Source organism: Mus caroli, unplaced genomic scaffold, assembly GCF_978045245.1.
Source record: "Mus caroli unplaced genomic scaffold, Mus_caroli_1 scaffold_10, whole genome shotgun sequence".
NCBI lineage: Eukaryota > Metazoa > Chordata > Mammalia > Rodentia > Muridae > Mus > Mus caroli.
The window spans coordinates 4,520,156-4,533,198 of record NW_028227265.1 but is presented as its reverse complement, the minus strand read 5'-3'; the positions used below and the strand labels follow the sequence as shown (position 1 = coordinate 4,533,198).

At 46.9% G+C, this 13,043-nt stretch overlaps 2 pseudogenes; one reads left to right on the top strand and one right to left on the bottom strand.

Moving 5' to 3' along the window:
* Positions 1 to 9,075: 9,075 nt before the first annotated feature.
* LOC110300522 (muscleblind-like protein 3 pseudogene) lies at positions 9,076 to 10,813 on the bottom strand (annotated as a pseudogene).
* Positions 10,814 to 11,379: 566 nt separating this feature from the next.
* On the top strand, positions 11,380 to 12,400 carry LOC110300925 (transcription initiation factor IIB pseudogene; annotated as a pseudogene).
* The last annotated feature ends 643 nt before the right edge of the window (positions 12,401 to 13,043 follow it).

Here is a 13,043-nt window from a genome sequence, read left to right as displayed (position 1 = left end):
ATCGATCGAAATGATCAACAGGACCAGGTCAAGGACGGAACCATGTGCCAGGACCTCTGATCCACTGTGGCAGCAATCTGTCAACTCTCACTCTTACAGTATTGACTGTCACTCGACTGTGACAACAAGGCCTAAAGAAAAGTTCTAAAACACTGTACCATCCGAAGTGATGGTGACTAACCAGGAGACAGAGCTGAGCCCTGAGATGTGACTGGTCCCAGCAGGGATGCGCTGTCCATAACACACTGGTCAGCAAATAAGGGGCATAAGACACCTCACACCTTTTGATGTTAGTGGCATATTCAAAAACTGTTTGGATATTCTCAAAATATATTTTCATCTCATCTGCTTTTTTCCATTTTTAATTGTTTATTTTTAATTTATTTACATTCCAAATGAAGGCCTCCTTCTCCGTCTCCCCTCTCCAACCCCCCCATCCTATCCCCCTCCCCTTTACCTCTAAGGGGGTGCTCCCTTACCCACCCCCTCCTCACTGCTCTAGCATCCCCCTGTGCTGCAGCACTGAGCCTCCACAGGACCAAGGGCCTCCCTCCCACTGATGCCAGATAAGACAATTCTCTGCTACATATGTATCACGTATGGACCCCCCCCCCCCCATGTATACTCAACTGCTTTGTTTTTTTTTTTAATGGGTTCAGTCTCTATTAGGGAGGGCTGGTAAGTCACGAAGGATCCACTTAGGAGCCAAAGCTGTGAATGGGAGGAGGGGAGCAGACTGCATTTAGAGAAGTGAGAATTACCCTTGGACTCCTGCGCCTATTTAGCTTCTACTTTTAAAATCCTGGATGCTCCAGGGGGCACAGCACTCCTGTAGGTGTCTCTGTCTGCCTCCCCTCTTGTGACTCTTGCAGGTCCCTAGCCCTCTGGACACAAGAAGGCTGAGGCTGGGGCAACTGAATTCCAGTTTAGAGGCAGCTTTGGTTGTGGACGTGGTCAGCCACCTCAGTGAAGTTGGAGATGATGTTGTATTGAATAAACTTTAAATAAGAAAACAAAATAAAATCCTGAATGCATTGAGTTGAGAGTCCCATACAAAATCAAAGTTATTCAGTTGACCAAGGCCAGCCTTTGAAAAGTCCCCTTACTGACTCACTCACTGTATTCAAAAGTGCTTTAGACGAGCGGCAGCGTTTTGCAGAAACTGAAAGTTTGCTGTTCCCCAGCAGGCTTCACCCACAGTTTCAATCAGGTTATGGGGGGAGACTCCCCAGACAGAAAGCAGAGCGAGGAGGGAAGTTCCCATCCACACTGGAGGCACACTGACGCTTCCAGCATTCATCTGCTGAGAATTCGCACATGGAGCAAATTGGGCTGTGAATAGAACTGGAAGACTGGGCAGAATTTATTCAGACACAGTAATCAGAGCCTCATGTGGCAAAGCAGAGGAAATGGTGCCCTGTGCAGTTCCACGGATTAGCCGGACTGGACTCTGCTGTCAATCCCCGGCCACAGCAAAGACCTGCGTGACTCGGCAAACAGGTCTCCGTCTTTTCTTCTCCCTAAAATCCCGTTAACCAGTGACCTGGCTAGTTTTATGTCGACTTGATACTAGAGTCATCAAAGAGGAGGAAACTTCAACAGAAAAAAATGCCTCGGGGCTGGAGAGATGGCTCAGCAGTCAAGAGCACTGGCTGCTCTTTCAGAGGATCCCTGGTTCAATTCCCAGCACCCACACAGCAGCTCACAGCTGTCTATAACTCCAGTTCCAGGGGATCTAATGCCCACCCCTGCACCAGTGCATCAAATAAAGTAATATAAATTGACACAGAGAGAGAGGGGGAGGGGGAGGGGAGGGATGGGGGAGGGACAGGGGGATGGGAAGGGAGAGGAGGGGGAGGGGGAGAGGGAGGGGGAGAGGGAGGGGAAGGGGGAGAGGGAGGGGGAGGGGGAGAGGGAGGAGGGGAAGAGGGAGGGAGAGGGAGAGAGAGAGAGGGAGGGGGATAGGGAGAGAATGCATCAATCAGACCAGGCTGCAGGCAAACCTGTGAGGCATTTTCTTAACTAGTAATCAATGGGGGAAGGCCCAGCCCATTGTGGGTGGTGCCATCCCTGGGCTGGTGGTCCTGGGTTCTTTATAAGAACCCAGCTTCAGGCTGAGCAAGCCATGAAGAACAATCAGTCAGCAGCACCCCTCTGTGACCTCTGTGACATCAGCTCCTGCCTCTAGCGTCCTGCCCTGCTTGAGTTCCTGCCCCAACTTCTTTGATGATGAACTGTTGTATGGAACTGTGAGTGAAATAAAGCTCACTATTTATAAACACACAAGTTGAATGTACATAATTGGTCCTTGTGATAGAAATAAGGGCAAATGTGTCCTGGTCCCTAGAGACAAAGGAAAGGCGTTGAACGTCAGCCAGGGAGCTCCGGGGTAGAGACAACCATGTCACCCACAGATTCCATACTTACAGGTTCTGCGTTTGTGAATTCACCTGCTTGCCGGTATTTGAGACCTAACAGTAGCCACATGCAGTGGCTTTTATCTGTGGACATGGATAGAGTGCTGGCCATTTTGAGTTTTCTGTTGCTCCTGTTCCCAGCCGAGCTCCTTTCCAGTGTTTTCATTCCCACATTTTCTGACTTTTGGGCTCTTTTGGTTGGTCCTTTTGCTGTTATTGTGTTCCCCAAGTGAAGGATTCATCGTCTGACGCTCCTGAGAGTCAGAACGCTGAGAGGATCCTTACAGAGAAGATGCATGCTGGAGATGTTCCTTCTTGGGCTGACTTGACCAAGCACTTGCCTCGTTTGCACAAAGCCCTGGGTTCAATTCCCACCACAGCATAACCTGCACAGTGCTTCATGGTTGAGCATTCACTGCTTCATGGTCCCAGCATTCAGGAGGCGAGAGCAGGAGGGCCGGGAGTCCGAGATCTTCCCCAGCTACATAGAGAGTTCAGTCCGCTGGGGCTACTTAAGACTGCCTTAAAGCACAAGTTTTGGACTGGAGAGATGGCTCAGGGGTTAAGAGACCTTAACTGTTCTTCTAGAAGACCTGAGATCAACTTCTAGCTTCCAGGTGGCAGCTGACAGCTATCTATAACCCCAGTTGCTACAGATCTGCTGCCCTCTTCTGGCCTCCTTGGGCACTGTATCCCCATGGTGCACAAACAGACATGCAAACCAAAACACTCAAACTCATAAAATAAAAATGAATAAGCCGAGAGGAGAGGAGGGAGGGGAAAGTATGGTCGGGATGTAAAGCAAATTAATTATTTAATTAATAAAATAACAAATGAATCTTTTTAAAAAACATGATCCTAAAAAAAAATTAAACTAGCAGTAAGTATTAAATAAGATATGTTTAGGGGCTGGAGAGATGGCTCAGAGGTGAAGAGCACTGACTGCTCTTCCGAAGGTCCAGAGTTCAAATCCCAGCAACCACATGGTGGCTCACAACCATCTGTAATGAGATCTGACGCCCTCTTATGGTGTGTCTGAAGACAGCGACAGTGTACTCACATACAATAATAAGTGAATCTTAAAAACAAAAAATATGTTTATACACATATTCAAAACAACGTTGTTACTGGAGTCTAATAGGAGGGAGCCTGGCCAAGGGATTATTCCCTAGAGCAACGGTCCTATATTCATGAATTCAGTGTTCACAGCAACTTTAGGGAATATGGCCGTCAGAGATGGCAGGGACAGAGACACAGCTCCACACTGTCCCCTGCAGTAGCCTGAGGCATTCCCTTAATTCTTTTCAGGACCTCAGCTCCAATAAAACCAGACCCTTGCCTTCAATACTGTAAAGAGTGTCAAACAAGTCACACCATTGCAGAGTTGAGGATTTACTGAAAGAGATTGTGAGGCAGATGTTCAGAACAAGGGTTAAGAGAAGGGAAGGCGCTCCAGAAGAAAGAAGACTTTCCCAAAGAAGAGCCAAGTCTCCACTGTCTCTATAGGAGTTGGACAGAGAATTTTGGTGGGTCTTGATGTTGTTATTCCCAATGGTTCTTAAGGAACCTAAATGCTATGACATGGGGTTCCTGAGGAGTACCTGACAGGTCTCCAGCTGATGTGGTCTAGACGGAGACGCTGGCAGGTGGGGGAATCCTCACAGTAAGTAAGGCTAACACTCTGGTCTGAGACTTCCAGAAAATGTCTAGGAGAAGGACGAGGCTCTACGCAAAGTCTTACACATTCAGACCTTAATCCTGGCTCATTGGTACTTTACCAAAAAATAGCCACATAGGGCTGGGCGTGGTGGCTCACACCTTTAATCCCAGCACTTGGGAGGCAGAGACAGGCGAATTTCTGAGTTCAAGGCCAGCCTGGTCTACGGAGTGAGTTCCAGGACAGCCAGGGGAACACAGAGAAACCCTGTCTCGAAAAATTAAAAAAAAAAAAATAGCCACATAGGAAAGGAATATTATATGTACGTCAGCAACTTTGGTGGTTTGGATGAGAATGGCCATGTATTTGAATGCTTGGCTCCCAGTTAGTGGAACTGTTTGGGAAGGACCTGGGAGGTATGGCCTTGTTGGAGGAGGTGTATCACTTTGGGTGAGCTTTTAGGTTTCAAAAGCTCATACCAGCCCCAGGCGCCCACTCCTCTCTGCTTGCTTCCTGCAGATCAGGGTGTGAGCTCTCAGCCCCATGCCTGCCTGCCTGCCTGCCTGCTGCCATGATGATCATGGACTAACGCTCTGAAGCTTTAACCAAGCCGTCAACTAAATGCTTTCTTTCCCACGAGTTGCCTTGGCCATGGTGTCTCTACACAGTAATAGAACAGTGACTAAGACAGCAGCCTTCACAGCAAGTGTTAACTGTGCTGCCATTCTTGTCTCTCAGCTGGTGAGAGGCTTCGATCATGGCCCAAGGGCGGGGCTTCTCTTTCACCCCATGTCCCCAAGATCTTCCCTGTTTATAATTTACCTCATGACTGTTTTAATTAATGTGTTCTGAGTATCACACCGAGGCCCATTGGGCAGAGCTGCTATCACTGGATGGTAGGACAGGTGTCATCAAATTCATGTAAACTATTGGTCAGTCCATGAGTGATGATGGAGCCTGACCAAGGTTGCAGCATGAGAACCTACCTGTGCATGCATACATTCCATGACCACCACCTAAGATACCTCAGGCTGTCGGAGGACAGGGCTCTCTACTAAGCGGGGCTGAGAACATGGGTTTCAACATGAGGGATGTTAACACTGAACTGACGGCCACTGGTGAGATGTGAGAGGGGAGAGGTCAAAGGTGAGCCCAGGCCTGGTTCAGGCAGCAGATGTCTGTGCTGATCCTCCATAGGTAACGGAACATAAGAGGAAGTGGATTAGTCAGGGTTCTCTAAAGGGACTGTAGGGATAATGTTTCTATGTGCTGTGTGAAGATGTGTCTCTGACCTTCCTTGCCTGCCTAGGGCACCCTGTGATTGGATAAAATAAAAAAGCTGAGGTCCTATGGCAAAGACAGGAAGTAGAAGATGGGAGTTCTGGGAGAGATAGGAACTCTTGGAAAAAAGTCAGATGTCAGATGTGGTGGAAGTTGGATGTGTGAAACTGAGGAGAGGTAACTAGCTATGCGGTAAAACTTAGAGTAACATAAACAGGTTAATATCCGTTAAGAGCTAGTCGGCAGCAAGCCTAAGCCAAGGCCGTAAGCATTGTGAATAAAAATAAGCCTCTGTGCCATTATTCAGGACACAGGGCAGACATAGAAAACCCCAAACACGATTAATAGAATGGCTACATCCGAGTGGCTTACAGGCTATTGTCGGAGTGGTCCAACAACAGCTACCTCCGGACAAAAAGGCCAGGAATATGGCAGCTGTGCAATCCATGAGACTGGATGTCTCAGTGGCCCCAATCTAGTGCTGGAACCCCGGAGGAGTCCCAGAGAGCTGCTGATCTTCAGTCTACATTGGAATCACATCGAAGTCAGTTCTAATGCCAGCAATGTCTCATCGACAGGATGGAGGAACTTGCCATTGAGAGGGAGGGCAAACGGGCAAAAAGCAAAAGCACCCGTCTTCCATGGCCGTTTATCAAGGCTGGTGCTGTAGCTCAGTGTACAGTGCTTACCTGTGATGTACCTACAAGTGAGAGCAAGACCCAGTGTTCTTTCCATAGAATAGAGGGAGGGAAGGAGGGAGGAGGTAGCAGGGAAGGGAGGGAAGAAGGGAGAGACAGAAACAGAGAGACAGACAGACAGGGAGGCGGAGGTGGGGGTGGGGGTGGAAGAGCGACGTGCACATGCTGTGCTGTGACAGGTGTAAAACTTTTGCCTTGGCCATGATGGGAACACCAGTGCTTCAGACTGGACAAAACATAGGAATTAAAGCCTTTCTATGGGAGATAAAAACCACAAGTGGCTGGGATCCCTGACAGGATAGGAACAGATAAAGTCCACCCCACCATCTGTGCTGACTTTTGGTCTGCTGACTCCCCCAGAATTCAGGCAGAGTTGGAGGGATCTTTACTGCACAAGCTGGGAGTGTCATTTGCGGGGCTGCCAGCCAGGGCCTGGAAGAGCATGGGAAGTCCAGATACCCATGGGACCCACACAGGGTGCCAGGCGAGGAACTGCTGAGGGGCAGCCTAAGCTCTCAGGGCAAGTAGCGTTCCCATCTCACATAGAAGAGGGGGAGATCTGGGCAAATAAATGCTCTATGAACCTTGGGAGAAGCCAGGCTCATTTCTTAGCAGGACCTAGCTGGCCCTGTTAAAGACCCATACTAAGTTTCCAGAAAATTTCTAGGCTTTCATGTCCACAAGAAGTCCCGCTACTATGTTACTATGTTTCCTACTTTTGAGTTCACAGCCCAGCAGCTCCTTTCCTTTCCTATTTTCTTTTTTGCCGCCCCCTCCTCCACTCCCAACCCCCCCAACACCCACCCCCTACCCACCCCCCACCCCCACCCCCAGCCCCCACCCCCGCCCCATACGGCCAAAGATGACTTTGAACTTCTGATCTTCCAGACTCTGTCTTCCCAGTGTTGGGGTTACAGGTGAGCTTTGTGACGCTAGGCATCAAACCCAGGCTTTCTGCATGCTAGGTAAACACTTTACCAACTGAGCTGCATCCCTGACCTCTAGACTGACTGTTTTCTCTGTGGTCAGATAGGCATTTTGACACCATCAGCTAGAGATATAAAATTAGCAACTTCTTGTATTTATTAGAAAAACTGATAAGATTAGGGCTTAACATAAAAATAAAACATTTACATATTTGTGTATTTATTTACTATTTATTTATTCATACACAGGGTCTACGTCTCTCTGGCTGATCTAGAAATGGCTTTGTTGGCTAGGCTGCCCTCAGCCTCGTGGAAGTTATCTCCTGCCTCTATTGCTCAGGAAAACAAGTCTGAGCCACCGTGCCCTGACAAAAGAAGATTTTAAAATGGCATCTGGGGGCTGGTGAGATGGCTCAGCAGGTAAGAGCACCCGACTGCTCTTCCAAAGGTCCTTAGTTCAAATCCCAGCAACCACATGGTGGTTCACAACCATCCATAACAAGATCTGACTCCCTCTTCTGGTGTGTCTGAAGACAGCTACAGTGTACTTACATATAATAAATAAATAAATCTTTTAAAAAAAAAATTAAAATGGCATCTGTTTGTTATTGCGTACATCCCTTTTAAAATATATGCCATTTTAAATTTTAAAATACTACACTTGCCAATTGTAGATAACACAGAGATGGAAAGCAAAGATGGCCGGCACGGTGTACTCGTAGATGACGGCTCCTTCTCAAGGCCCTCTCTAAGGGTGGCTTTCCCCGAGTTATCCTATTCGGCCATCACAGTAATGATTAACAAGGTGGAGCATGCTATTATCCACATCCCATAAGTGAAGTTATGTGGCCGTCTGAGGACACAAGATTTAATGGCTGGGAAACCAGATCTGGGGCCAGATACCCTGACTGCAGAAGCTTCCAGCCTCTGGCAGGCACAGTCCCCAGGGGAAGTAGCCTAGACTGTCTCCATTTAGCCATGCCCACGAGGCACAGAGAAGCCAAGAACCCTCCATCACAACAACTAGCAATGAAAACCTTCAAGGGCTCAGAGAGAATTCAGGATAATGAGAAGAGAACATTCTCAGGGAGCCATTGCTGGGGTTCGAGTCTGAAACAGACCCACAGGTGCATGTGTTGCTTCTTGGTCTCCAGCTGATGGTGCTTTTAGGGAAGGTTCTAGAAACTCCGGGGGGGGGGGGGACGTAGGTGAGTGGGGAGGGCTCCTGAGATCTCCCTGCTCACTTCCTGCCCTTTTTTTTCTGCGTCCTGACCCTCCCTGATGTGACTAACCTATCCCTCATGGTCCACATTGTGAACTGAACTGATATACTGTACTGCCCCCTCCACAACAGACTAAAGCCCTCTCAAAGTTCTGAGCCCAAATAAATATCCCCACCGTTCACTTAATTCAGTCACACGCTGTGGTCACAGTGACACAAAGGTAACTAGCACAGTCACATTTCTACAAGTTGAGGAGAGACTGAGACTCTATTCTGTACGGGAGATGCCCAAAAAGGCTGGAGGATGGTGAAGCTTTTTCTTTTTTTTTTTTTTTTTTACTTTTTTGTTTTGTTTTGTTTTTTGTTTTTGTTTTTTCGAGACAGGGTTTCTCTGTGTGTCCCTGGCAGTCCTGGAACTCACACTGTAGACCAGGCTGGCCTCGAACTCAGAAATCGCCCTGCCTCTGCCTCTGCCTCCCAAATTCTGGGATTAAAGGTGTGCGACACCACTGCCTGCCGAGGATGACGAAGCTTTTAGACCACTCAGGACAAAGCTGATTTCCAATCTGCAGAAAGCAAGGCTCTCCATGCCCTAAGAATTGCGCTAGGATGACCTGGGTGTAGCTCAGGGGAGAGTGCCTTCCAAGAAGGCCCTGAGTTGGGTCCCTTACACCCCAAAAATCTGAGATAATTTTGGGGGGGTGTAACAAGTTAAATGATAGAAGGTTCCTGATATGTAAATGAATTTTTAAAATCTAAGAGAACTAGAGAATCTCCCAAATTTCCAAAACAAAAACAAAAACAAACCTTTAAAAAACGTTTAAAACAATTTTCTTTTTTTTTTTTTTTATACATGCTAAGAAATTTATTGGAATGTGAACAATTGATTCTCAAATTATTTAAGAAGAATGGTTTGAGGTTAACATTTGAACTTTCCTATCACATGTAGGGAAGTTTTTTCTCTTTTAAAAATTTAGTATATTATTGACTATGCAAGGTCAGATCTACAGGTAAAATTCTATATATGAACAGATTTTGTGCACATTCAGAAGTGAGGCCTTTAAAATGTACGCCTCCAGAAACTTACAGAAATCTTTTAAAGAGGGCATATTACCATGAACCTGTCACATTTTTCAGTCACATATAGTTCTGTTCACCACTTATGACGCTTTAATTGAAATCAAATATCACATATAAACAAGAGAACACTATAGCATGAAAGAGCTAAGCAGAACCCAATTTAATACAATATACCAATGGAGGAAAATGGCGTGGGAAATATCAGTTACATTCTACATCAATCCTATAGACTATCTTGTAAACAAAACAGTAAGGTAACACTTCCAAAACAGAATTTATCCACCAAGAGTATACAGTAAGCCTGCCTACAGTACACTGTGGAAGTTCATTTACCATAAACCATTACTGGAAAGCAGTCACAACATCTTACGGTTATATTCAATATGGTAATTCATATCAGATGGAAAATTCATGTAATATGGATCTGATAATTCATATATATGACAAACTTGTATGGTTGTATTCTGTATGCTAATTCATATACAATGAATCCGTATAAGGTAACACATACTGGTTAATTTTCTATTTGCTTTAACATCCCCACAGATTTTTAAAATTTGAACTTGTCAACAGGTATATGCACTTGAGTATATTGACTGCACCATGCTTATTGTCGTGTTGGTACAAGAAGACATACGAGAATACATATAGAAAGGCCACACGGAGTTTCTTGTTGAGAGATTCGGATACTCTGTAACTCTGCTGCTCAATATTTCAACTGGTTGCCTGTAGTTGTTGGAACGTAGGGAACGTTGCTGGCAGGTGGTGTTGCTGTAGACACGGTGGAAGGTGTAGCACCGTGCATCATGGGCACTGTTGGGATAAAAGCCTGCTGTGGAATCTGCATGTTAGCCAGAGCCTGTTGGCAGTGGAAAACACTGGGGTTAAAGACTGGAGTGGCACCATTGGCCTTGTCAAGGGCTGACCTCTTTGGTATCAGTTGAAGTGCACCATGCGGCAGGGCCATTGCGTTGGCCGCAGAATGGTTCATCTGGTGATGAGCTGCCCTGAGTTTGGCCTGCAAGTGGGGAGGAGGATGAAAGTACTTGCATTTCTCCCGGGAGCATCGGCCTTTAATGTAATCCATGCAGATTGTCACAGAATTATCAGTGACTTCAATCATGGAAACATCCGTAGGGTGAGCATAGCGGCACTCGCTCTCCCCACGGGTACAATTTCCACGCTGAAATTCACGGCAAACCTCCAGTCTATCTGTACGAATTGGCTTTGGACCAGGAACTCCTGGCAGTGCAAGAGGAGGGTTTCCAGAAATCAGAACCGGACCATTTGGTAAAAGCTCAGCAGGAACCAGGCCCATGCCAGGATGAGTCATGTAAGGATTGAAAGCCATGGCAGGATTAGCTGCAAGTGATGGATTCATAGGAAAAGACGCAAGAGATGACATCTGAGCGTTCTGCAGCATGAGTTGCATGTGCTGGGCGAACATGGCTGCGGCAGTCTTCTGTTGAATCAGATTGTTTCTCCCATTAACTTCTAGCTGTGACTTTAAGTGGGGTGGAGGGTGGAGGTACTTGCAGTTCTCACGAGTGCACCGACCCTGACCAGCTGCAAGGATCTGAAGCTAAAACAATTTTCATGCACACCTGTAACATAATCTGGGCCTATTCTCTCACATTCTGTTACCCTCCCCCTCCCCTCCCCCTCCCCCTTTAGTCCCTCTGTTCCCCAGTCTCACGTCTACTTACAAATGCGGGTTTTTAAAGCTCTTCAAACTCTCTCTCTCCCCCCTCCTCCTTCTTCCTCTTTCTCTCTCTCTCTCTCTCTCTCTCTCTCTCTCTCTCTCTCTCTCTCTCTCTCTCTCTCTCTCTCTCTCTCTCTCTCTCCCTCCCTCCCCCCCCTCCTCCTGGATGTTCCGGAGCTCCCTGTGTAGCCCAGGCTTCCCCTAAAGTCACAGAGATCCTCCAGCCTCTGCCTCCTGAGATCAAAGGTGTGTGCTAACACTCCAGGCTTTGAAGTTTTGCCTACCAACCAGCAGCTGAGAGCCACTCAGCAAAGAAAACCAGGAAATACACAGCAGGCGTGGTCAAGGACCGAACAGTTTTTGGCCTTCCTCCCGACCCGTAGCCACGGAGTGGGCATGAGTGACTTGTGAGTAAAGACCCGGCTTGGGTATCTAAGAGCCAGTCCTGCTTCCTGCTTTGGGCTGAGCTGTTGGTGGAGGAGCCACGAAGATAACGTCGAGCAGCCTTTTGGATGCTCTCCCAACAGTTACGTGTCCGAATCATCCAGATGCAAATTTAGTCGAGGACTACAGAGCTGGCGATGTGATCTGTCCCGAATGGGGCCTAGTTGTAGGGGACCGAGTTATTGATGTGGGATCTGAATGGAGAACTTTCAGAATGACAACGCAACAAAAGACCCATCTCGAGTTGGAGACTCTCAGAATCCTCTTCTGAGCGATGGAGATTTGTCCACCATGATTGGCAAGGGTACAGGAGCTGTAAGCTTTGAGAGTTGGGCAGTTCTAAGTATCCGAACCAGAGAACAATGAGTAGTTCTGATAGAGCGTTGATGAACGCATTCAAGGAAATCACGACCATGGCGGACAGAATCAACCTCTCTCGCAATAGAGTTGATCGAACGGATAGTTTATTCAAGCAAGTGTATGAGCAGAAGAGCCTGAAGGGAAGAGCTGATGATATGATAGCTTCTGCTTGTCTGTACAGCACCTATAGAAAAGAAGGCGTTCCCAGGACATTTAAGAAATAATGTGCTGTGTCTTGAATCTCTAAGAAAGGAATTGGCCGCTGTTTTAAACAGATTTTGAAAGCTCTGGAAACCAGCGTGGATCTGATCACAACTGGGGACTTCATGTCCAGGTTCTGCTCCAACCTTTGCCTCCCCAAGCAAGTGCAGATGGCAGCTACACACATAGCCCGTAAGGCAGTGGAGCTGGACTTGGTTCCTGGCAGGAGCCCGATCTCTGTGGCCGCAGCGGCAGCTATTTACATGGCTTCCCAGGCTTCAGCTGAAAAGTGAACACAGGAGTCGAGGATATTGCTGGTGTTGATGATGTTACAACCAGACAGTCCTACAGACTGATCTACCCTCGGGCTCCAGATCTCTTCCCTTCAGTGGACAAATTACCCCAGCTTTAAGCTGAGGCAAGTGTCACACTCTTTTTTTTTTCTTTTTTTGGTTTTTTGAAACAGAGTTTCTCTGTGTAGCCCTGGCTGTCCTGGAACTCACTTTGTAGACCAGGCTGGCCTCCAACTTAGAAATCCACCTGCCTCTGCCTCCCGAGTGCTGGGATTGAAGGCGTGCGCCACCAAGCCCGGCTCAACTGTCACACTCTTTTTTTTTTTTTTAAGATTTATTTATTATATGTAAGTACACTGTAGCTGTCTTCAGACACTCCAGAAGAGGGAGTCAGATCTCATTACGGATGGTTGTGAGCCACCATGTGGTTGCTGGGATTTGAACTCTGGACCTTCGGAAGAGCAGTCGGGTGCTCTCACCCACTGAGCCATCTCACCAGCCCAACTGTCACACTCTAAATGTACATGGGATATGGAACTTTGTACATAGCCACACAGTGCTGGTTGAACCTTTAATGAGGCAAAAGGAGATGGTACACATTTCAGAGCTAAATATTATTGCTTAGTTTTCTGTATGTATATATTAATGCAACATATTTAATGACTTAAATTCCTTACTGAATCTGCTTTCTTTTTTAATGATTTAGGAAACAGTATTTTGGAAAATACTGAAATATGTAATTCTCAAAAATTAAAAAAAAAC